We start from the raw sequence: 24,245 nt of genomic DNA, 5'->3' as shown, positions 1-24,245 counted from the left end.
TCTTAAAGCATGCCTTATAAGCCATGAGACAGAGTCACGAAACAATAGTTTTCTGTGAGTTCCTCATTCTGAGAGGTCATTCCCCTTCAGGCCTCAGCCTGGCCTCCCTCTGACTCCGGTACATTCATGCATTCTGTGTGCTGTGTGTGGGATATGAGGAGGGGCTTCTAAGGCATACGAAATTTGACACTTTGCTAATTTCTAAGGCTTCAAAAAAACTGGCCATATCTCTCTCTCTCTCTTTTGCTCACTTGCTCTCTTACTCTCCACATATGTGGTACTTTCCAATGCTGGCTTCCTCTCTTTCATACTACCAGCTTTAAAAACATAACTGTCCAAATCCTCTGTTTTCTTTTAAGACGTGGATCAAATCAGAGCTGCATTCTTTCTTCCCAGCCAAGTGGACTGAAATTCAAGGCTTTGAAAGGTATGTTATTACCACACTTTCACCAGTCCTCCCATCCCACCACGTGTCTGCAAAATGAAAGTAACTGAAGACGAATCTGAGCTTAGTGAACAATGGGCTGTGTAGTTTAATGCTAATAGTGCCTTTATATCTGCTTTTTGAGAGGACTCTGATACAGAACTTTTGGAGATGAGAATTTCAAGAGTTATGATTCTGCGGGTTTTGTTTCTGCGAGTTGTTTAGCAAGATTAGAACAAGTAATCCTATACATAGGTTTTCTAGGAATAATTTCATTCCAGGTGTAACACTTTTTGAGCACTGTTTGTATTTGCAAACTTAATCTGAAAATGTCCTCTGCTACAGTTTTTCTACACTAAAAGCTCAATCTGGAAATAAAAAAACTCAATCAGTTTTAAATTTTACTTAATTGCCTAAAGTGTTCTATATTTGTTGTTTTTTTTAATTGAAGAGCTTTAGTGTTAATGCCCATGATCAGTGGTTAATCTCCTTCTAATCAAATCTGATCATTTTGATGGTAATCCTTCTGTTTCCTCATGTTATATGATGGTTGTCTGATTGAATATTTTCAAGGCTGTCTGTTGTAAGTTTAGCACAGCATGCCCCAGCTGGTGCTCTTTGCTAATTAGCTGTACTTCACTGTGTTTCCTACTCACTAATCATTAATTATTCTTAAAAATTCACTTTGAAGTTCAAAGCCATTTTAAATCATGTACTTTGTCTGTAATTGTACAAATCTTATGACTAACTGATCATTGTGTAACCGATTAGTGTGGGCCTTGCCAGAATTATTTGAAATACCTTGAATACTTGTGGCATCATTTATTACTTCCTGAAATGTGATTCCAAAGTTTTAATGTAATATACAGTAGTAATAAAGTACAAAGAAACAATTTCTGTAATACTAAAAATGACAGGACAGTCGTACCTTGTTCAGTGAAAATTGTCACTGTATTTTTCACTTAGTTATTTTGTATTGTTTGTTTTACATTAACTTACCTAAATAGATTGGTAGTATTATCATTACGTTTGGTTGCTTGTTGATTTATTCATTTTCTGAACTCATTTTATTCAATTTATAGTAGCATGGCAGAAACCAAACCTCTTGGTTATAGTGGTGTATTTTTTTCTGGTTATTTTTATGATCATTCATTACTTTTACAGCCATCTGAAAAACATTCAATAATAAAGTATACTCATGTAAACATTTTGTTAGATGAGCTGGTTTCATACAAATGCCAGTTGCTTGCCCAAAAAAACCCAGGGTAAAAAAAGATAAAACTACTTTTACAGAAAAACAATAGTATCAAGGTATGAACAGCTGCATACAGCACATTCTTCTGCTTTGCTAATAGGAGAACCTTTTCAATACACAATATTTGAACATCAAAAATTAAGCTGGATACAATGTCAAGCTCTGTGAATTTATATACCATATTTCTCACAATTGCATACATAACTCACAGCCTTTAAGTGTTTTTATGTGCTTGTACTTTAAATGGGCAGAAACCGTAGAGAAGAGCACATGGCATTTCATTGAGATTTTCTAGTTTAATACTTTGTTTCATTTACACTGCACATTTTTAACAAATTAGGTTAGCTTTTATTTGTTGCATGGTGTAATATTATGAATGGTATAATATTAGATCAGAGTTGACTAGTTGAACAGAGTACTGGAGTCTGTTAAATAACTAATTGAAGAACATCTTCTCTGTTTGAACTGATGTACCTACATAAGTAGTGTGAACCATGGATGGTTGTTTTTGGGGTTCAGCTATCAATATGGTAGAGAATTTAGAGAAATCTTAAATGCTTTAAGGTACTAAATAAGTGTGCTAAGGGGTGTTGAGAACATCATGAAAAGTCAAATTAACTTTAGAGGCCCGAAGATAAAAGAGAGCCGCAGTAAAAGACTCTTAGATGGCAGTGAGGGTAATAGCCCTTTAGGTATTTTCTCCCTGTGGCAGATTGTGTATAATAGTCACTTGAAAACTAACATCTAAAGGTCAGCATTAGTTGAATTAAATGCATTTGACTTGTTTTCAAGCATTTTATGTGTAACCCCATGCCTTTAAGATAAAATATTGATTTTGGACTCATCATTTGCCTCTAAGGTGTTCACACACCAAGTGACTGGGGTCCCTGAGGCGCTGTACACACAATTAAATACACCAACACCATTTTTGAATCACTGCACCTGTTTTAAAATTATTATCAATAAACAAAATTATGTGGACAGAATGAACAAATTAAGTATTAACTAGTAAGATTGGGTAGTGTTTGCAATTTTTGTATAATATTTAAATATATTTTTGGTTTTTTTTATTATCATTATTTATTTGAGTACTGAGAAAAGCAATATATAAATGTAATGAATTATTATTATTATTTTCCTTAATTAATTAATTTATTTATTTATTTTCCATAATTAATATTATTTTGTTCCTTTGGGAAAGCTGCATTTCTACACAAATGGCTACACAAATCTCTACGGACTAATATCCACCCATCTGCTCATTCATTTTGTAATTTGCTTAACCAGTTCAGGACAGTAGGGAGCCAGAACCTGTCCTGACTGAAATGGGTACAACACCAAAACCATCCCTGAATGAGGTACTGGTCTGTTGCAGGGCACAATCACATCCACTCAGTCTAGGTCAATTTAAGACCAGTGAAACACATATGACACTGTCTGCAATGTAGACGGGAAGATCGAAGTAATGGGAGGAAAGACAACACAGACATTGGGAGAATATGCATACTCCACACAGACAGATGTGGGTTTTGAACCTAGAGCTTTAAGGCAGAAGCACTAACCACTGCACCATTGTGCTGCAATGATGAACAATATAGTCTCCTAGATCAATGTAAAACTGTAAAAGCAGGAGGGATTTAAAAAAAAAATACAATCTTGTATTTGACATCAGTGCTGCACAGTGTGATTGGCAAAGCTGATTTATTTCATGTCCTTGTAAAATGTCTATGATGTATATGTTTTGATCGATGCTTTGTTAGGACACTGAATAGAGAAAGTGTTTAAGTGCCTCTCTACACTCATAAAAACAGAGGAGCTCCCATTCACAATTTCACAGCTTACGGAAGTGTGGCTTTTGGTGATGGGATTAATAGAATTACAAAACACTGGGCCTCTCTTCAATAACTCACAACCAAATGCTTGTCATTTGACTATAAACTTGTATCCTCACCTCCATGGGCTGTAAGAGCCAAGATAAACATTTTCCTTTTAGCCATGTGTTTTAACATGTACTTTTCTGTCTTCCTTTATTTGACATGGAGGAAGCTAAATAATTTTAATCTGAGCAAAAGTGGACTAAAATCATTGGTTTAGAGAGGTCGTTCTGGAAGTGTTTGTGATAGAGGAACTGTTGAACGGACCTAAAGGCAATTGATTGTTGAGCTATAAGACACTTGACTTCAGCATTTTAATTTTTTCTTTCCAGCAGTTGCAATTCATTGTTAAAAAGGCCAAGTAGCCAAGAGCTGGCAAGTAACATGCACATATAGTAACTGAATGGACCATCTGCCTGTGGTCAGATAAAGAAGGCGTGCTGGGAATTAGCAGATGTGACAGCAAATTATCTGTTGTAACTCTCAGAATGGCTAGTACTCTACTCAGTACAAGTAACATGTGCTGCTTGCTGTGGTAACAATGTGAGTTCTACATGACCTGCTGACATAAGAGTTTCACCTGTTTTTCCCAAAGCTGTGTCATCTTAGTTTGGTTTTTAATTCATTTCTAGATTTCACAGTACTAGTATAAATCATATCTGTTTGCAGGCTTGTCTAGTGAAATCCACAAAGTGAATTTCTTTTGCTGTATTTTTTATTAATCCTTATTAGAACCATGTCTGCTTGGAATCTGTTTTTTCAGTCTGCAAAGAATGTTAGCTTTTAGTATTTGCCTCATTTATTCTTAAAGATATTCTTAGTTTGAACTATGGCTTCATATAGTTTCAAAAAATAAAGACAAATAGCTTTATATTGTGGTCTTGCCTTATTTATCCTCTGAAAGGTGTGATAAGTTTCTAAAAAAATATAAAAATTCCGTCCTGTTTCATAAACATGCCAAAAGTTCCAAAAACCAAATCAGCTTATCCTTGTGTCTCATGCTTCTAATGATCACATTGATTGAAATTCAGCCTCATTAGCACTGAATACTTTGTTAAGAAAAAACAGCCATTTTCTCAGTCTCTAAAAACCATTTCTAATCCAATTGTGACATATGAATACTTAGAAAAGTCATGCTTGCCTTACAGCATAATTTATATTTAGCTGGAGTGTCTATTATATATTTATGCATAACAGGATACAGGATTTGTTTTGTATTCCGCATTATAAAACGTTAACATTGAGCAAAGACCTACTAATCTTCATTCAGCTAAAATTCTTACAAGTAGATTACCTATAAACATTTCAAATCATTATTTTGAAGAAATATTTTTTTTCCAAACCTCAGAAAATGGAGTCAAAAATCTGTAGAGTGAGTCACTGTGAAAACTTTCCGTACAGTTTCTCTGGAGATCTCAGTAGCATAATGTTTAGTTTGTTAGATCATGCATTTTTTGCACGTAGGGGAAGTGCTTGCCAAAAAATGGTACAAATAAAGAAGTCAGCTTTCATCATCTATTTAGAAAATCCATTTAATCACGAAAAGAAATAAGAAAAAGCACTTTCTTTGGTTTTGTGTCTATTTACCTTCCAACAAATCCCAATCATTAGATTATAAACAGCACCTAAAAAAACTAACAGAGAAGAAGAATACATTATATGAACCAACAAAGCACCTCCACATGTTTGACATCTTTATCTCAGTCTCTCCTCTTTACTTCTCTAACTGAAATGTTCTCTTCTCCTCCAAATTTCAGTAGGGATAATCTATCTATCTATCTATCTATCTATCTATCTATCTATCTATCTATCTATCTATCTATCTATCTATCTATCTATCTATCTATCTATCTATCTATCTATCTATCTATCTATCTATCATTATTCTTTGCAGCAGGAGATATTGCAATTACATATAACATACAAAAGATGTATGAAAAATCCTTGAAAAAATAATGTACATAGTGCTGAATTTGATTCCCAATTTTATAAAATGCTCTATACACCAAATAACAAATAATGTGAAGCCATGTTTGTCTCAATATTCACAAAATCATTGAGAATTATATTGTTAGCAAATTTGGTGTGATTTAGCTGACCACTTGGACATAAGAACATATTCATGCCTGATTGGTCAAAAAGTTAATCTGTAAATAAAAGTTGTACATATAAACAAGAAAAACGTTGTAATGAAGTAAGAGATAGATGAAACATAATACAGCAGTTTAGGGTTATGGTTAGTGTTAGTGTTAAAATTAGGGTTAGGATTAGTTAAAAGTGGTTGACTGGGATGCAGCACACTGAAGCACACTTAGACACATGTACAAACACACAGAGAATGGTAGATTTAAAACTGACATTTAACACATAACAGGATTTCTAGAAAAACACACAGACACAGGGAAAAAATCCAAACACCACAAAGACAAGTAGATTGTGAAGGATTTCAATGATTCAGAATCCATAAGGCAGCATACTGTATGTACCCAAAGTTCCCCAAGACAAAGGAAGACCAATAGACAAATTAGTTAGGAAAAGGGTATAAAACTATATTAAAATGTTTGAATTTTCTCCCGATCATTGTTGGCCCAGTACTCAATGAATGGAAGTTGCATCACATTGTCCACACACTACCTAGAAATCAATGTCCATTAAAATTTACGGTGCACCAAAGGATGAGACTGATGCAAAAAGCCACTGAGAGGCCAGTATTAACTTTTAAGAACTTGCAGAGTTAAGTGCCTGAAAATGAACTAAATATGCATCACTGAATGATGCCAGGTGGCAAGAAAGAAAGTTAATCAAAAAGAACTATCTTAAGGCCCATCTGGAGTCTTCCAGAAACCATGGAAAAGGTCTTTTGAGACCATAACTGTGCTTTTAGCCAAATGTCAGTACTATGTGTGATACAAACTTAGCATTGCCCACATCCCAAAAAAACACTTTCTCCATAGTAAAGTATGATGGAATATAATTAGACTATGGATGTGCTTCACATCTGCAGAGATTAGGCAACTTGTAAGAATACTAATAAAACATACTGTAGATGGAACATAGCGCAAGAAAATACTGTAAGGGAATATGTTCCTTAATGAGTATGCAATACAAACAGATTGAAACAATCTGACTGAAACAAGACATCTTAGTACTAATTATAATTCTCCACCATTTGAAATCTTTAGAAGAGTAAGAATACTAGTAGATAGATAGATAGATAGATAGATAGATAGATAGATAGATAGATAGATAGATAGATAGATAGATAGATAGATAGATAGATAGATAGATAGATACTTTATTAATCCCAATGGGAAATTCACAAATTTATTTTTATTTTTATTTATTTTTTATTTTTATTTTATTTATGTATTTGCCTTGCAGAGATGAGAAGCATCCTTAAGAGTTGGATGCATGCATAGTCACTTAACTTCACTTGGAGTCACATGATTAATATTGTAATATAACATTCTCAAACCCGCTTAATACAATTCAGGATAATGGAGCAGTCAGAAACTTGAAAAAGGCAGGAACCTTATAAATCACAGGGCCTGCTCATTTGAATACCCACCCAGAACCAATTTTGAATCACCAGTTAGCCTTTGAGATTCAAGGGGAAAACCAGAGGAAAAACTCATGTAGACAAAGTGAGAACATGCAAACCCCACACAGACAGTGGCTAGCATTGGATCTGACTCTTGGATGCTGGGGCATCTTGCAAATGCATGAACACATTAAAACAAAACCAAAGACAATATGAAGATAATATGATCTTTCAAAAAGATACCACTCTGTGCAGATCTCTGAAGTAAATAGTTTATTTGCAATAAAAAGTAACTATTGCATACATGTGAAGCTGCAAATGTACCCTGTGTGTTCACTGAGCACTCTTGAGAAAAATCATATGAACGTTTGCATTACAACAGTTAATAATACTCTTAAGCAGAACATGTACTTTGTTTATGCCAATTTGTTCTAGGTGTGCCATATGTTGACTTTAGTAAAAACTTTAAGTAACTGATTTTGTGGTCATTTAATTCTTGTTAACCCTTTAATGTGAAATCTTATTGTAGCTATTATTTTTTCAAAATACTACAGTCTCATTATACTACTGTGCAATCTCAAAGTTTTATAGGGTCTTGCATGTAAAAGCTTATGTAGGGCATTGAATCAGTGTTTATTCTTCCTGCTTACAAGTCTGCTACAGGTGTAGCTGAATTTTCAATGTACTGTAAATGTGAGCACTAGACATGATAAGCACCATGTTGGTTTAATTCTTTTCCTGAATAATGAATTGTGCCTGAACTAGTCTGACCAGTAAGTTCGAAGCAATAGCTGGGAGTGGAGATGGTGGGAGGAGCACAGCAGCATTCTTCCTCACCAACAGTGACTGTTTTAGATCCCAGTGGATATGAGTTTACAGTTGAGAAAAGTAACCCTATATTTAGACCAGGCTGAAAAACCCAATGCTATTTCCTGACACTATCCAGATTGTGTAAGCCACAGAAAACTAAGAGAGAGGCAAAGTTGTGCACAGCCCAATTTTAAGAATCTAGTTTTAAAAATAATTTTCTGTATACTGTAATTTGCTCTACAAATCCATGTCATTTATTATACACCATAACCAGTTAACTCACTGCAAGTTATCCTAAGGATCTGCTCTTCACACAGACTAACGTGAATTTCAGGGAAATACTGTTCTTTAATATAGAAACACAAACCAATTAAAAAAAGAATTAAATCAATTAAATAGCCATTCTTTGTTTTATGTGGTGTATGTAGCATATTACCCAGAACACTCTTATAAAACAATTGTAAATAAATTCACATTATAGCACAACATGACACAATGGGAAAATAAAAAACAAAAAAGCCAATTATATCTGAATTACTGTGCATCAGTCAGTCTTGTCATATTTACATGGTGCCACCATAAGAAATTAGAACATTTTATATGACCTGTAGGTCCTGGAATTGTTCAAGTAGCCCAAAATAAGAATGGTAAACCTAAAAGACTTTGTAGAAAAAAGAATGGTGGATGAACGATTAGCACTGCTGATTCACAGGTTCAGTGACCACTGTTTGTTATTTGTACTAAAAGCTGTCTCTGTGAAGTTGGTGCTGACATCTGTCTTAAGATAATTCCTATCTTGCATCAAAAGCTGCTGCCATTGGCTGTGGGTGCTGGTAAAATCAGTAATGTGAAAAGCAGGTTCAAGAAATAAATGGAAACTATATTACACATACTAATTTATGAAGAGGATCTGAATTTGAAAATTTAAAAGTGTCTCTTGTCATTATTGTCAATTACTTCTTTTTCAGAAATGGTTTGTGTCATCTTTGTACACACATACATATTGAAAGTGCCCTGCTGCATGCACATTAGTAGAAATAATCATCCTCTATCTATCTATCTATCTATCTATCTATCTATCTATCTATCTATCTATCTATCTATCTATCTATCTATCTATCTATCTATCTATCTATCTATCTATCATCCATTTTGTAGATCCCTTATTCGTTTCAGGGACCAATATTAAAATAAAATTTGTAAATCTAGAAAGGTGATATGTCTTAACATAGTTTTAACTTTGTTTCAGGAAAGTGCTGGCTTGTTTCCTAATTAAAAAACAACCATGGAAGTAGAAGATAGGTTAATTAGAAACTTTAAATTGTTCTTGTAGGTTTTACATGAATTCGCCCTTTAATGAACGGCTACCCTGTTAAGGGGTGGCTCCTGCCTTGTCTCCATTTCTTTTACTTGGCACAAGCTTTGGCACACAGAATTCAATAAATGGGTTATACAATGGATGGATAGATGGAACCTTTTGGAGATTCTAGAATAATACATCTATATTATAGACTCTGTGCAACCTGTTATACAAAGAATATACTGAGCAATAAAAAGTCTGATTTGAATTTCCATATTGCATTGTTATGGTCTTATCTTCTATCTTTTTTATAATTGTTTGCAAACAGCACTACCTTTTTATGGTGAAAGTACTAGGAGTGTTCTTACCTATTCTGAGTCACAAAAGGCTGTTAAAGGAAAATGTTGTCTCACAGGGGTTAAGTAGACAGGTTCTTACCTGTCTTGTAAATGAGTAATTTGATACCATTGCCATCAGTGCTTGTGGAATTTAAAAGGTGGGGATCAGACATTCCCCCTTTTCAAGTTAACACCCAGACAGCCATTTTTGAGCATTTGTAAGCATTTTACATGTCACCCTTATTTAAAAGCAAAATTATCTTTTTGTATACTTTTATTTCTTTTTTCCTTAGTGGGCATATACTGCATTTTATTGATGAGCACACTAGTATATTGTATATTTTTTTTGTTAATGACAAGAAAGCTGTGGTATAAAAGGAATTACTGAAAATATAAATTAACATCATTTATGTTGTATAGCTTTGTATTTTACACTATATAGCTAAATGTCAACTCTTCACATAAACGCTTACACTAATAAATATATATATATATATATATATATATATATATATATATATATATATATATATATACAATATAAATATTTAGTGTTTAAAGTCAGCTGGTACTCACCAGTAAGCAGTCCTGGCATTACTACTTTTTAGTGGTTTCAGCATGGTCACTTTTTCGTTTGGTATTCTCTATCCACACTTTTCACACTTCTCCCAACTTCTCTCACCTGTACTTGTTAACTAGCAGAGATCTCCTTAGAATTGCAGCAAGGGGAACAGACTAAAAAGTGGGGCATTGATTTATACTACAGTATATACACTAAGCAATCAATTCCATTATGTATAAGTACCCCAGACATCTTGTTGATTGGATTAAAGTGTTGTAAACATTTTGTAACATTGTTAAATATAAAATGCAAGTAAATATTATATATATTGTGACTGCTAGTTGGATGATCAACCAACCAAAACACCAGTTCTTTAATGACTGACTCAAACCTATCCATATGGCATTACTTTAATAATGCTCTTTGTCACACAAATTTAAGGAAAAGAAAGTGTACAGCAAAGTAAATATTGTCCTTAGTCTCTTGTTTATCAGAGGTGACCTCTTTTAAAATAGCTGTTTCTCATAAACAAGTGTTTTAAACATGTTCAATAGCTTCATCCCTAGTTAGCAGAGTACAGTTCCCACAGAGCCCCTTTCCTTACTGCCCTTTTCTGTTCACCCTTTATAGTATGTTGAGTTCAGGTGACCAAAAGGGATAACAGGAAGTCATACTGAGCTGAGTGGAGTCCTGTCAGCTTGTGGGCTCTTTCTAGTGTGTGTCCGTCTTGAGATGCTTCTGGTCCCCTCCTGAAAAAAGAAAAATACACTTTGAGGTATCTGGAGTCCTTCATCTTTTCCCCCTGGCTTTTCCCCAAGTTACCCAAAACACATCCATGACAAGAAGAATTGGCAATCTGAGAATACATACAAAAATTAAGATTGCCTGGCAAGTTAAACTTTTCCTCATGGATGGCATCTTTGACGGTTTCAAACAGATAGAAATACATTTTGTTTTTACTAATTTTACTCATTACTTCACTACCTCGATAAATTAATAGTGTTGAGCAAATCCTCTGTAGTTTGCTTCGCTGTGAGTTTGGCAAAAATCAGAGAAATGTTTGGGAACTTCACAAAACTACAGTAAACACATTGATGTCAGTGGGGAAGGAGGAACTGAACTAGTTTTGAATGGCTTATAATAGTGCATTGGTGTTTTCAATATCCAAATGGCTAGGAAGTGTCTGCCAACTATACTACAACAAGTAAGCCCACGATTCTCTAGAGAATCGTAAATCCAAGAATGGCAATCAGTTTCTGTTCTGTCTGATATTTGGATGGATGACATATCATGGAGGGTGGGTGCGTCTGGGAAAATGTCATTTAATTAAATAAGCATATCTGTACTAAAGTGGTTTCATTTTGTGGAGACGTGATTCCATTGCCTTTGCTGACACCGACTGCTAGCAGAGTGGAGCACAGTAAGTTTAGTTTACAGGTTGAGGTGTTCGTGTGCCAGCCACTGAGTCTGGGAAGTCGCTGCGTTTGACTCTGGGGCGTGCGCCATGGCGCAGTACGTATGTGCCTCGGTGGGAAGCCGCTGCGTGATGAAATATCATGGAGAGTGGGTGCGTCCTGGGACAGTTCCTTTCAACCCGCTTCTGTTATTGTTTTTCTTCATGCAGTCTCGTTTTTGTTTTTTTATGGCTGTGTCGTCGTATATGCGGTGGTGTGGGCGGTCGCGTCCGGGCGGCTGTACAACCTGGCGTGCACGCTTTACTTCAGGTTTAGTTCACAGGTCGTAGGCATGGTAAAGTTTCCATTTAATTCAATAACCCTATTTGAACTAAAGCGGTTTCTTTGTGTGTGCGCCTTCGTTAATTGTTTTTATCCATACGGGCTCGTGTTTGTATTACTAATCGTTGAGCTCCCTCCATTTGTATACGTGCCTCCTTTGCCTGTGCTGTGTCAAAAGCGTGTTGTGGGCACGCTCATTCATTGTGTTTATCCATACGGGCTCGTTTTATATTTCTGTTAGTTGAGCTCTTTCATTGTGGAGCCGTGATGTCTTTGCTTCTGGTGTGTTACAAGTGGTGTTGTTTGGGCGCCACCTACTGACTCTGGGAAGCCGCTGCGTTTGACTGCGCCGCAGTGCGCATGCGCTTTGGTGCGTCCACCGCGTCCGCCATGCATAAATTAACTGTCGTTTAGTAATATAGATAATAATTGTGGCCAGAAATGTGATCTAAGTGAGCTGTGCGGCAGCAGTTCTCACCACTCCACTAAAATGACTCAAACAACAAAAGACACAGACAGAACAATAACAACAAACAAAATACAACAAATGGCTACAAACTACCAAAAAGTAAAAAAAAAATAATTTCATTGGCCTCACAGAGTTCTAGTGTTGGGGCACACATTAGCCGTGTCAATCAGCATTGTGGGACTGGCTCATTCCATTGTTTGAAATCTTGCTTTTCCAATCTTTTTGGTTGCAAAAGAAATATCTGTCTAAGCTGGCCGCAGGGCATGTTTCAATGAAACTGTTCTTCGAGCAAGGTCACCAGCGAATACAGCATATTTGCTGCAAAAGAAAGTTTATTGAATTTTGCCAGTCAACACTAGAAATCAATAAGATACTACAGATTCAAATTTGCTTCATTCGCCACATGAAGCCAGATTGAAAGCCAATTACACATCTGCTAGGCTAGGAAACTGATTGTTCTATGGCACTGTAGTAGCAAGTTGGAAATTTCTAATTAAACACACAATAAACTGCATGCATCTCCTGTTAAGTTTAATTGAAGTACAGAAAGTTTGAAGAATTTTTTGGGAAGCCTGGATTAAAACACCAACAAGGCCCGGGTGTCTTTGCATCTTAACAGATGATCTTACTTTTGGTAATGCAGTGTACAGCAACCCAATAGTATTAATGCTGTGCGGTATTTTCCACTCTTGTGTTGGGCATGAGGAGACTCTATCACTTCATCAAGTAGAGTGGTAGTGGAGTCCCTGTTGGTCATTTTGGCACACAGTGTCTTCTTAATTTCATTGAGAGGGGGCATTTAGAAAACGTTTAGAAAATAGTAGAAATGTGTCTGAAACATGTAAGCAATACATAAAAATGGCTGATATCTCCAGGTGACCTATAGACAAGAATGGAAGAAGTAAAATCATTTGTTTAGTGCGTCTTGAGAGAACTAGAAGCAATTCCTCCAGAAAATCCTTTATGAAGGGACATAGTTATTAAGTTGGAGAGCATATGTTAGGGTGGGGTGAAGACCAAAAAAGAGGATATTAATGAAGCCAAACATAGTAGTAGCAATGCTACTGTAAATCAAGTACAACACCAAGATGTTTGCTATGACTCACAGATATCCAGTAAAAAAAAATATCTAGAAAAGTAGTGATTCATGTTGAAATCTGATATACTGGTACGTCAGTGAACTGTGTTTAAGCATGTGAGACACTACTGTGGTAAACTCCTTCAGGCAACACTTGAGGGTATTCAAATGTGCTGCATAACATCTCAAGCAGACAGTTACAGTGCTGGGAAGTCTGGCTTACCAAGAAGTCTGTATAGGGTGCTTATTTCCCATCAAGTTTGGCTTTAGTGAGGCTAGTAGCAACAAGGTGGGTTTAAGAAAACAATGGTAAAGGCTTATATTGCCCTAAAAATCTGAGTTCTGTAAATTTTCTTTAAAATCTGGTAATTGATTTCATTAATCAGCTCTGGGACTGAATACACTAGTATGCTATAATTACTGCAGAAAGTTAGACAGATAATGTTATCAAACCCAATTTATTAAAGAGCTACCTGTCAAGTACAGTAGTCAGTAAACCATGTTATATTAAAGGGCATTAAAATACAGACATGCTGGAAAATACATATTTTTGTATTTAAATATATAGTAAATATAATGCCTTTACAGAAAGACATTTAAAATTTGAGGTGTAAGTAGAATTGAATTTAGGAAAGCTATAATTTTAAATAGAAATATAAAAATGATTAACGCAGTGGCAACCTCAGAAAAGTGACCTGTGGTTGTGGGTTTCTTACGGTAAAGTAATCACAAAAGCAAGTGACATGACAGAAAGAAAAATAACAGCAGCAACATCTGATGAACATCAAGTAAATCACAGAAGCCGATTACATGACGAACAACACCTTATTAGGAAGGAGAAGAAGAAGAAGAAGATCAGCTCCGTCTGCCGAGCATCAAGTAAGGGATACAGAATGCAAAACCAGCTAAGACATAAAAATGCATGCTGACAATTGAGATCATCAAATACATGTTGAGAATTCATAATCAAGAGTAACATCTTACATGTATAAACAATTGGCAGAGAGCTTAATGTTGAATATATCTTATTTATTGCTGTGCCTCAAAATTCCTCCCATATTCAAAAGGCTCCTTACTTTACCTTCTAAAAACAATGCCTACATCTATAATATCACTGAAATCACCGCCACCTAAACAGCCCCAGTATGCCCTCGTGGAAGAACTAATCATCCATTAATGAAAGTGGGCAAAAGAGTGAATGTCCAGAGCAAGGATAAAAGTCACAAGCTCTTCTGGAGATGAAAAAGGCAAAAACCCACAGAGAGGACTAAAGTAAGCAGAAAGGATTCAGACCTGGGCCGACTTCATATAATGAGAAATGTGCATAGCTTTCCCATAAATCATTTGAACTGTTATACTGTATCTCATAGCAAATTATTAGCGAAGCAGTAGGAGGCCTGATGGTTTTTGTGAATGTTTTTGTGATGAAGAAGGGAGCACCATATAATTTAAAACTAAATGTGTGAATCAGGCATTGAATTACGGACTGAATTCATTGTTTCACTGCCCGGGAAAGTAACTTACATCATCCATGCTGACTCAGGATCAGAAATGACTCACTCTGTACCAATGTCTTTTGGATGAATCATTCTTAATGCTGTGACTGCAAAGAAAGAATCAAACCATATACAGTGCATTCCGAAAGTATTCACAGCGCATCACTTTTTCCACATTTTGTTACGTTACAGACTTATTCCAAAATGGATTAAATTATTTTTTTTCCTCAGAATTCTACACACAACACCCTATAATGACAACATGAAAAAAGTTTACTTGAGGTTTTTGCAAATTTATTAAAAATAAAAAAATTGAGAAAGCACATGTACATAAGTATTCACAGCCTTTGCCGTGAAGCTCGAAATTGAGCTCAGATGTATCCTGTTTCCCCTGATCATCCTTGAGATGTTTCTGCAGCTTAATTGGAGTCCACCTGTGGTAAATTCAGTTGACTGGACATGATTTGGAAAGGCACGCACCTGTCTATATAAGGTCACACAGTTGACAATTAATGTCAGAGCACAAACCAAGCATGAAGTCAAAGGAATTGTCTGTAGACCTCCGAAACAGGATTGTCTCAAGGCACATATCTGGGGAAGGTTACAGAAAAATTTCTGCTGCTTTGAAGGTCCCAATGAGCACAGTGGCCTCCATCATCCATAAGTGGAAGAAGTTTGAAACCACCAGGGGCCTCATGTATAACGCCGTGCGTAAAACTCACACTATAACATGGCGTAAGCACAAAAGCGGGAATGTGCGTACGCACAGAAAAATCCAGATGCAGGAATCTGTACGTACGCAAACTTTCACGTTCTTCCACTACATAAATCCTGATCAGCGTGAAAAGTAACGTACGTGCACGCGCCTTCTGTCCCGCCCCAACTCCTCCCAGAATTACGCCTCTTTGAATATGCAAATCAATATAAATAGCCTTCTGTGAAAAGACAATGGGAAAAGCACAGGGGGAAATATAAGAATTTCAGCGAATACCAAGTGGAGGCAAAGGAAAAACGTACAATTTGTTGGTTTAAACAGTGGTATAATCAACAAAAGGAAGTTGATCGAGTGACAGAGTGTCGGAGAAACTCGAAGGCTCAAGTTCACAAAGTCGCACAGTGCCCGAAATAAAAAAGAAATCACATATCAAAGTCGCCGTGAAAAGGCGAGTCGTAGCCCACCGTCTGAGTGTCATATGAAAGCTTATTAGGGTACAGACAAAAAAAATAGGCACACAGTGGGGAAAAAAGCACGAAATGTCAACTTTAATCTCGAAATTTCCACGTAGTTTATTTTGCCATTAAAGTAGAACATCATAAACTTCATCTTAAAATCGTTTAATTTACTAGTTTCTCAAATCCCATTGTAACTAAAGTGGCACATTAAATGCTTTGTTCTGTATTTGATCTTCTATGTGCTCTACAGGGTATATGTGTGAATCACTACCTGCTTCTTAAATGGGCTTTCTCTTTCTCCGACAGGACACATAATCCATTACATTCGTGATATTACAGCTCTCTGAATAATTAAAATACTGAGATGTATACGTGATATCTTTTTCATGATGACAGGAATGAAAGCATGTTATTAAACATGGGAACACGGTGGCGCAGTGCTTGTTCATATCTCACGCAAGAGGCTTGCGGCGCCATGCGCGACCTTCAATGAAATAATTTATTACAGAAGTACTGTCTCTTTCAAACGTACTAACCTCCAATTCCTGTCCTTACTTTTCTTTCTCCAAAAACCCAATCGCCACACAATCAGCTATATAGACGTGAAGCCATCTGTAAGCTTAACACGCCGATTCTTCAAAACTTTTAAGGAACATTGAAATATCTTCGTAGTACATGTTTAATTATTATATCCGTCTATCCTTCCAGTGTCGCGTCAGCACCAGCAAGAATACAACGCAATGCAGGAACAATCCCTGAACTAGCTAGCGCTGCGGCACCATGTCCTCACATGTTTAATTATTAACAATACAGATTATTTAAATGAAGTTAAAGTTTTATCTGTATAATATAATCAACATATTGTGCTGCATTTCATCTTAAAAATTATATCGTCATCATATGTAAATACGCGCTTTATAAAGTGGCGCAGGTTGTGCAATATTATATAACTTTAGTGCAAGTTTACAGTGAGGTAATTGTACTTATAAGTAAACAGTTCTACAAGGAGCACTTGATGGACTGATTGAGTGCGTTTTGAGTTCTTGGGATGAAACTTTTTCTAAACCGCGAAGTCCGTACTGCGAAGTCTCTAAAGTGTTTTGCCATGGCTGAGTCAGCGTCTGCTTCATGCTGTATACTGATAATTCTCTTTCCGATCAGCTGCTGCTGTGATTCCCCACTCAGATACAGTGATATACATACTCCGAGTAGTGCAGTGAGAGTAATATGGAAAAAGATGATCTGCTGTGGCAACCCTTAACGGGAGCAGCTGAAAGAAGAAGATGCAGTGAGAGTTACAACGCTAAAGCAGTTATGGTATTTGGAATACTATGGCTATTCCCTGGACCATTATATTGCTGCAGGTTAATTACAATCAGATGCATTACACTAATAAACAATATGCAGTTAGTTTCAGTGTATTTATAAAGCCGCGTCAGGAATGTGGAGCTAAGAAAGAAAGGGTGACTACACAGGAACAGTAGCACTACTTTGACGCTGGGTGCCTCCAGTCTACAAAACTGAGCGGAGAAATTGCGTACGCCAAGGTATGGGTTACCGTGGAAATGTGCGTGGCTTTACGCCAAGTTTAGGTTTTATACATCGCGATTTGAGCGTGGAAACGTTCGTATGCAACATTTCTGTGCATACGCACCGTTTATACATGAGGCCCCAGGACTCTTCCTAGAGCTGGCCGGCCATCTAAACTGAGCGATCGGGGGAGAAGGGCCTTAGTCAAGGAGGTGACCAAGAACCCAATGGTCACTCTGTCAGAGCTCCAGAGGTCCTCTGTGGAGAGAGGAGAACCTTCCAGAAGGACAACCATCTCTGCAGCAATCCACCAATCAGGCCTGTATGGTAGAGTGGCCAGACGGAAGCCACTCCTTAGTAAAAGGCACATGGCAGCCCGCCTGGAGTTTGCCAAAAGGCACCTGAAGGACTCTCAGACTATGAGAAAGAAAATTCTCTGGTCTGATGAGACAAAGATTGAACTCTTTGGTGTGAATGCCAGGCGTCACGTTTGGAGGAAACCTGGCACTATCCCTACAGTGAAGCATGATGGTGGCAGCATCATGCTGTGGGGATGTTTTTCAGCGGCAGGAACTGGGAGACTAGTCAGGATAAAGCGAAAGATGACTGCAGCAATGTACAGAGACATTCTGGATGAAAACCTGCTCCAGAGCGCTCTTGACCTCAGACTGGGGCGACGGTTCATCTTTCAGCAGGACAACGACCCTAAGCACACAGCCAAGATATCAAAGGAGTGGCTTCAGGACAACTCTGTGAATGTCCTTCAGTGGCCCAGCCAGAGCCCAGACTTGAATCCGATTGAACATCTCTGGAGAGATTTTAAAATGGCTGTGCACCGATGCTTCCCATTCAACCTGGTGGAGCTTGAGAGGTGCTGCAAAGAGGAACGGGCGGAACTGGCCAAGGATAGGTGTGCCAAGCTTGTGGCATCATATTCAACAAGACTTGAGGCTGTAATTGCTGCCAAAGGTGCATCGACAAAGTATTGAGCAAAGGCTGTGAATACTTATGTACATGTGATTTCTCAGTTTTTTTATTTTTAATAAATTTGCAAAAACCTCAAGTAAACTTTTTTCACGTTGTCATTATGGGGTGTTGTGTGCAGAATTCTGAGGAAAAAAATGAATTTAATCCATTTTGGAATAAGGCTGTAACATAACAAAAGGTGGAAAAAGTGATGCGCTGTGAATACTTTCTGGATGCACTGTACTGTATGTCTGTTCCTGTCTTGGACACTGCTCAATCCAAATATTAATGCCTTTAGATTTAAACCTGTGGCACACTACGAGCAAGTCTGACCTCCTCTTGCTGCCACCTACAAGCCTGTATTGACAGTAGCAGCTCTTTGTTGTCCATCCATAAGTTTTTTTTAAGGTTTTTTTTTTATTATTGTTGTTTGTTTTTATCACATTTTATTTATTTATTAATTTATTGGGGCTTTTAAATTTTAATTTCCCCTTGAGGACAAATAAAGTATAATCTAATCTAACATCCTATTTTTGAATTTATTGATCATTGAACTTTTATTAAACGTACATAAAGGACTGCAAAGTGACCTGTGGTCATGTGTTTACAACAAAGTGATCACAAAACAATGTGCTAACCACCAGAATTGCAGGAAGTAGAAAAAGGAGAGAGGCGACATCTGCTGAAGGCGATTAAGTGATGAACAACAAGAAACAATAAGAAAACAAGACACCGAAGCACATAGACAAGCAAAGAGTAATATTTATTTAATTTATTCTTTAATGTTTTTATTCTTCATGTATTATTACTTTTTAATAAAACAATTACTTAATTTTTATCTTGAACAGTCAATGCAACCTAGTGCTATTTGAGCCACCACAAGTAATAAAACATATTATAAATAAATTATAAATTCTATAGGAACTGAAAGAAACTATTTAGAAGAAAGAGAAAAGTAGCTATTTAGAAAACATATGAAGTATCAACAGCTCCTTATCTTTAATGTGGAATTTAGTTGTATTTCATTTTAGGACCACTGGTTCATGTGTTTCACTAGTTAAAAATAAAAAGCTAATAAAAAATATAATATATGTAAATTGCCAACAAAATATTATTTGCGACAAACGATTTTTCACAATATTCAATAGTTTTTATAATATGATTCACTAATTTATTTGGATTTTACTTCCTTTAGCACATTAAAGTATCTATCTATCTATCTATCTATCTATCTATCTATCTATCTATCTATCTATCTATCTATCTATCTATCTATCTATCTATCTATCTATCTATCTATCTATCTATCTATCTATCTATCTAAATCACAAGAATATTGTGCCAAGTAAATCAAGTGGCTTTATTTTCATACCATCTTAAATCCCTAAATCCTTCTCAGAGGTTACTTCCTTCAAAACACAATTGCACAGATTGTCTGCAAGTAACACTTTACACTTTTCAATATTAAACCCAATTTTCCAAAGGTTTGTCCAGTTCTGAAGATGGGCCAGGTCTTTTTGAATTATTTTACTGCCTTTCCAGTACCTGCGTTCTATCCATTTATAGTTTTATCTGCAAATTAATCTGTGAATTTTATGTGTTTACCAGCAATATCAGAATCAGTATCATTATTTTAGTTTAGAAAAAGGTGCAGTCCAAGGACAGATAAATAGAATAGGGCATCTTTTGTCCCCATGTGGACAGAGAAGTATTTTTTGGATTGCATAAAATAAGGCAAGCACAGCACAAGCACAGAGTATTTCTATATCACTCTCCTTCAAAAGATCCCCTAGATGACTTGAAGTAGCACTTGCAAATGGACTTTTCAGTCCACATTTAAAACAAAGAGTGGAACTGTGCCACTGACAAGGACATTTCTCATGTGCAAAGCATGGTGTAAATCAACTAAAAATCATACACTGCACACACTTATCACAATATAGGGTCTCTATAATATATTTATTTGTAGGGTATGTGGTCAGAGACACCTCAGTTACTCATATTTTTTGGGTTGGGATTGTTTTTGGAGTAGTACTGAATAGAATAATATTGCATATAGAAAAATTGAAAAAATCTGTCGTGGTATCTTGTACTCATTCATCTCCTTATCTTAATAGGAAAAAATGTAATCCATAGACCATACAGAATACTTTCAGAAGATATTCTGTTCCATATGTAGTGCAAAGTAAGGACAAATATATTATTTACAGAGCGGCTTTTCACTTATTATCTTTACTTATAAATTTAAGTATGTCAGGTGCACACTGGCTTGACAAAAACATTAGTCAAAACACAATCAAAATGTCATACACAGGAACCAAAATAAGAACAAAAACACTAAGCAAATTCAAAAATCCAAAACAAAACCAAAATCAGCAGAATGCACTATATAGTCTAGACAACAGTTCAAACTACAAACAAGGAAAGTTTTTCACATTTGCAATGCTCCACCACCTGAGCTGGCATAGTTAATCTGTCCTACCTCTTCATTGTTGAACTGCTAGGGGATACTTGTTACATTGCACCAGCCAACAATGGGAGCAGCCTGGGGTTATATGCATATATAAGAAGATATTACAGAGCCCAATCCTATTCCTGACAGAAGTCATCCTTTTATTTTTGTTCCTTTCATTTATTTATGAAATCTCATAGACAGTTGTCATTTATGTGTTCATATGATTTGGAAGTTTTGACTGTAGTGTGTGTATATAGGTAATAATGTGATTCTGGAAACTGAAGTATACCACAATGAACAAAATCCACCCTGGCATCTCCTTTTACATGTCACTTGCTCATGGCCCTAACCCATCTGGCTGTGTTGTTGTGCAAGAGTAATCATGTACTCATCACATAGAATGAGTAAAGAAAAATAACAATAGACAAATGGCTACATTCATTGTTCTAGCAGTCTGACATGCATGCACTGGCCGACATTGCCTTCAAAACTTACTGTAATTCTTTTCCCCACAAACATAACCTTCTGCTGTGTCAAGCTGAAATGGTGGTGTAGATCAGTAGGAGTAGAATCATGCAGCGTTACCGTAACAAGCCAAGTACAAATCAAAGAAATATTTTATCAAAGTGTGCAAAATAACAAAAAAAACAGTCAGTCAAAGCTCCACTCCAAAAAGGCTAGCAAAGAGAAGCAGACTTTTCCATTATAACAAAATCAGGGAGAAAATACAAAAAATCAACACAAGTCAAAAGCACAAAACACTAAAATCAAATGAAGTGCTACACCAAACAATATAAATGTCATTTACAAAGTAGTAATTTGACTCAAAGACAGACCATTCAAGGAAGTTAATTCCATTTTTATTTCCTGTAATGTTAGGTGATAGGGCACCCTCTACCTGTAGCAGGTGCCCACTAAGTAATTCACCAAAGACCAACAGAAAGACCCAATGAGAGACAAATTAAAGTTTGACAAAAAAATATAACATGTCCTAGCCAAAAGGATTAGCACTTTGTCCCAAGTCAGGAGAGCTGGGGTAATGTTACTCATTCAAGTGTGGCAAGCACGAGAACTGGCAGGAGGACAGCCGTTAATCTCAAGTCCATTAGGTAGCAATATATGGCCCCATTATGACATAATGGAGATTTAGTTTCTCTTAGAAAAAGCAAACAGGTGAACTGGGCAAAGAATTCTTTTAAAACTGTTAACTGCTTAGGGTTGCAAAGGCACCAGGGGCAAATAATGGACGTTCAATCCTAGATTCACTGTAGCTAACAAAGACTGCCTTGACCCTAGATGTGATTTAAGAGCTTGGCCAGAAATAATCTTGGTTGGGAGTTTAAAGTTGTTATATGATAAGAGAGTTAATTAAGCTCGGAATAGTGAGTAGAGCTTACAGTAAGAGGTCTTAGGTAAGAGGAAGAGGACAAAGTAAAAATGTGTGAGACAGAGAGAGAATGAGGTTGGAGGTGAGTAAGGAGAGCATTTTTGGTGGTACTGTACTTTGAAAGGTGGGAAAATTGTGCATGTTACCCCATCAAAGAGACCTTGGTTTAATCCAAGTAATGGCTAGGCCTAGGGGCCTAGGGTTTTGCTTGTTAATCCAATTCTTTTGAATTTTCTGTTTATTCTATTAATCTCTTCTTTCTATGTTTTCTTTGTTGCCAAGAGGACTCTCTCCTGATACACAATAAAGGTAGAAATGTCAACAACACATCATTTTATTGATACTTTTTATTACAGACCACACTGACAATGGTGAGTCATTACTGAGGCAAGTTCTTAAGTCAGAAATAGCACACCTATTGTCAGAAATTTTAGCTTATATCGATGCCTCTTTAAGGTCATAAAGACAAAAATAAAGGAAGAACTTGTAAGTAGTATTCTAACAGCACTTCACAAAGATACATGACGGGCTGCTTAACCACAGGCTGTGTTTATACCTGCAGGCAGGTAGTACAGCCAAATTGTTATGTTATATAGCACAAGTATTTCTTAAAATCATAAATTTGGTCTTGTAATACAAAATTTTAGCATTTAAGATGAACTTCTGACTCCAATAAAGACAGCCACTAACTCATTCCTGATTGGAATTAGTGAGGTAGACAAAAGAAATGAAACCTTTTAAGATTAATTATTACTGGATTAAGAATTTTCGGTAAATACACAAATGAAGGAAAGAATAAATCCAGTGGCATATTTTCAATAAAAATATGATACCTTCTATATATATATATATATATATATATATATATATATATATATATAGTGGTGGATTGCCGGCTTCTTACTCCGGCCATCACCCCCAGGCCGCCAGGAGGAGCTCTCCAGACAGCGTGGACGTGCCCAGAGTTCCAGCAGGGACTCATGGACTATGTAGTTTAAAAAATAGAATTTAATATTAAATACTAATAAGTATGCATTAAGTATAATAATTATAAATAACATAATATTTAATTACATTGTAATAGTAATTATGAATGTGTTAAATGATGAACAGTTTAACATAATATAGAAATTTTGCAGTTGTGACTGCTGATACTTCTTTACCCTAGCTGCATTTATTACAGTGCATCCAACACAAATGTTACATTTAGTATGGCCTCTGCCAAATTATGAATAGGATTTACAGTATGCAATCTGTGTATAAACCATGGTGCCGTTCACTTGCCATGAAATGAACAATACCAAGTAAAGCCTTAATTCAAACACATTTTTCAAGTTCCCAAACGATAACGGCACTTTTTGGATACTCTTCCTTTTAGTTGTAACTCTGCTCATAGATGTCTGTGAGTTATAGACAGTACAGTGACAGTCTCTTCTGATAGATCTAGGAAATCATCTGAAGATGTACAATCAGAGAATACCTACGAATGAAGTGTTCCTATTTGATTGTTGCCGAAGCACCCAGCTAAGTTAATTTTAAATTTCTTGAAGGTCAAATATTTCAAGTGAAAATATGGATGTTTCCTTCGTGTTTGCTCTTTTAAACTGTATTATAGAAACCAGGACCATGCACTAAGAATCCCTGTATTTTTTTGAGTTTGAGTGGGACAATGCACTGGGAATCTCTGCGCTTTTATGAGTTAGACTGGGACCATGCAATAGGAAACGTACTGCTTTGGATTAAAGAAAACATTATGTTTCTTGCTCCTGAGACTGGGTTTGGATCTTAGCCCTTTAGTTGGCATGATTGAGTTTTGCAATGTTTCCATGTCAGCTTAGTACATTCATTGAC

The 24,245-nt window shown here is 36.3% G+C and overlaps 1 protein-coding gene across 1 annotated transcript in view; it reads left to right on the top strand.

Annotated features, from left to right (window-relative positions):
• The first annotated feature begins 240 nt into the window (after positions 1 to 240).
• The window catches only part of slc38a5a (solute carrier family 38 member 5a), a 105,550-nt gene continuing 81,545 nt past the window's right edge, over positions 241 to 24,245 (top strand). The window contains exon 1 of the mRNA XM_028813262.2: positions 241 to 427. The gene's annotated coding sequence lies outside the window, so the exon portion shown is untranslated. The remainder of the gene's footprint in view (positions 428 to 24,245) is intronic.

The sequence above is a fragment of the Erpetoichthys calabaricus genome, chromosome 11, assembly GCF_900747795.2.
Source record: "Erpetoichthys calabaricus chromosome 11, fErpCal1.3, whole genome shotgun sequence".
Lineage (NCBI taxonomy): Eukaryota > Metazoa > Chordata > Cladistia > Polypteriformes > Polypteridae > Erpetoichthys > Erpetoichthys calabaricus.
The sequence above is the reverse complement of the archived record's forward strand: the minus strand, read 5'-3'. Positions and strand labels throughout refer to the sequence as shown.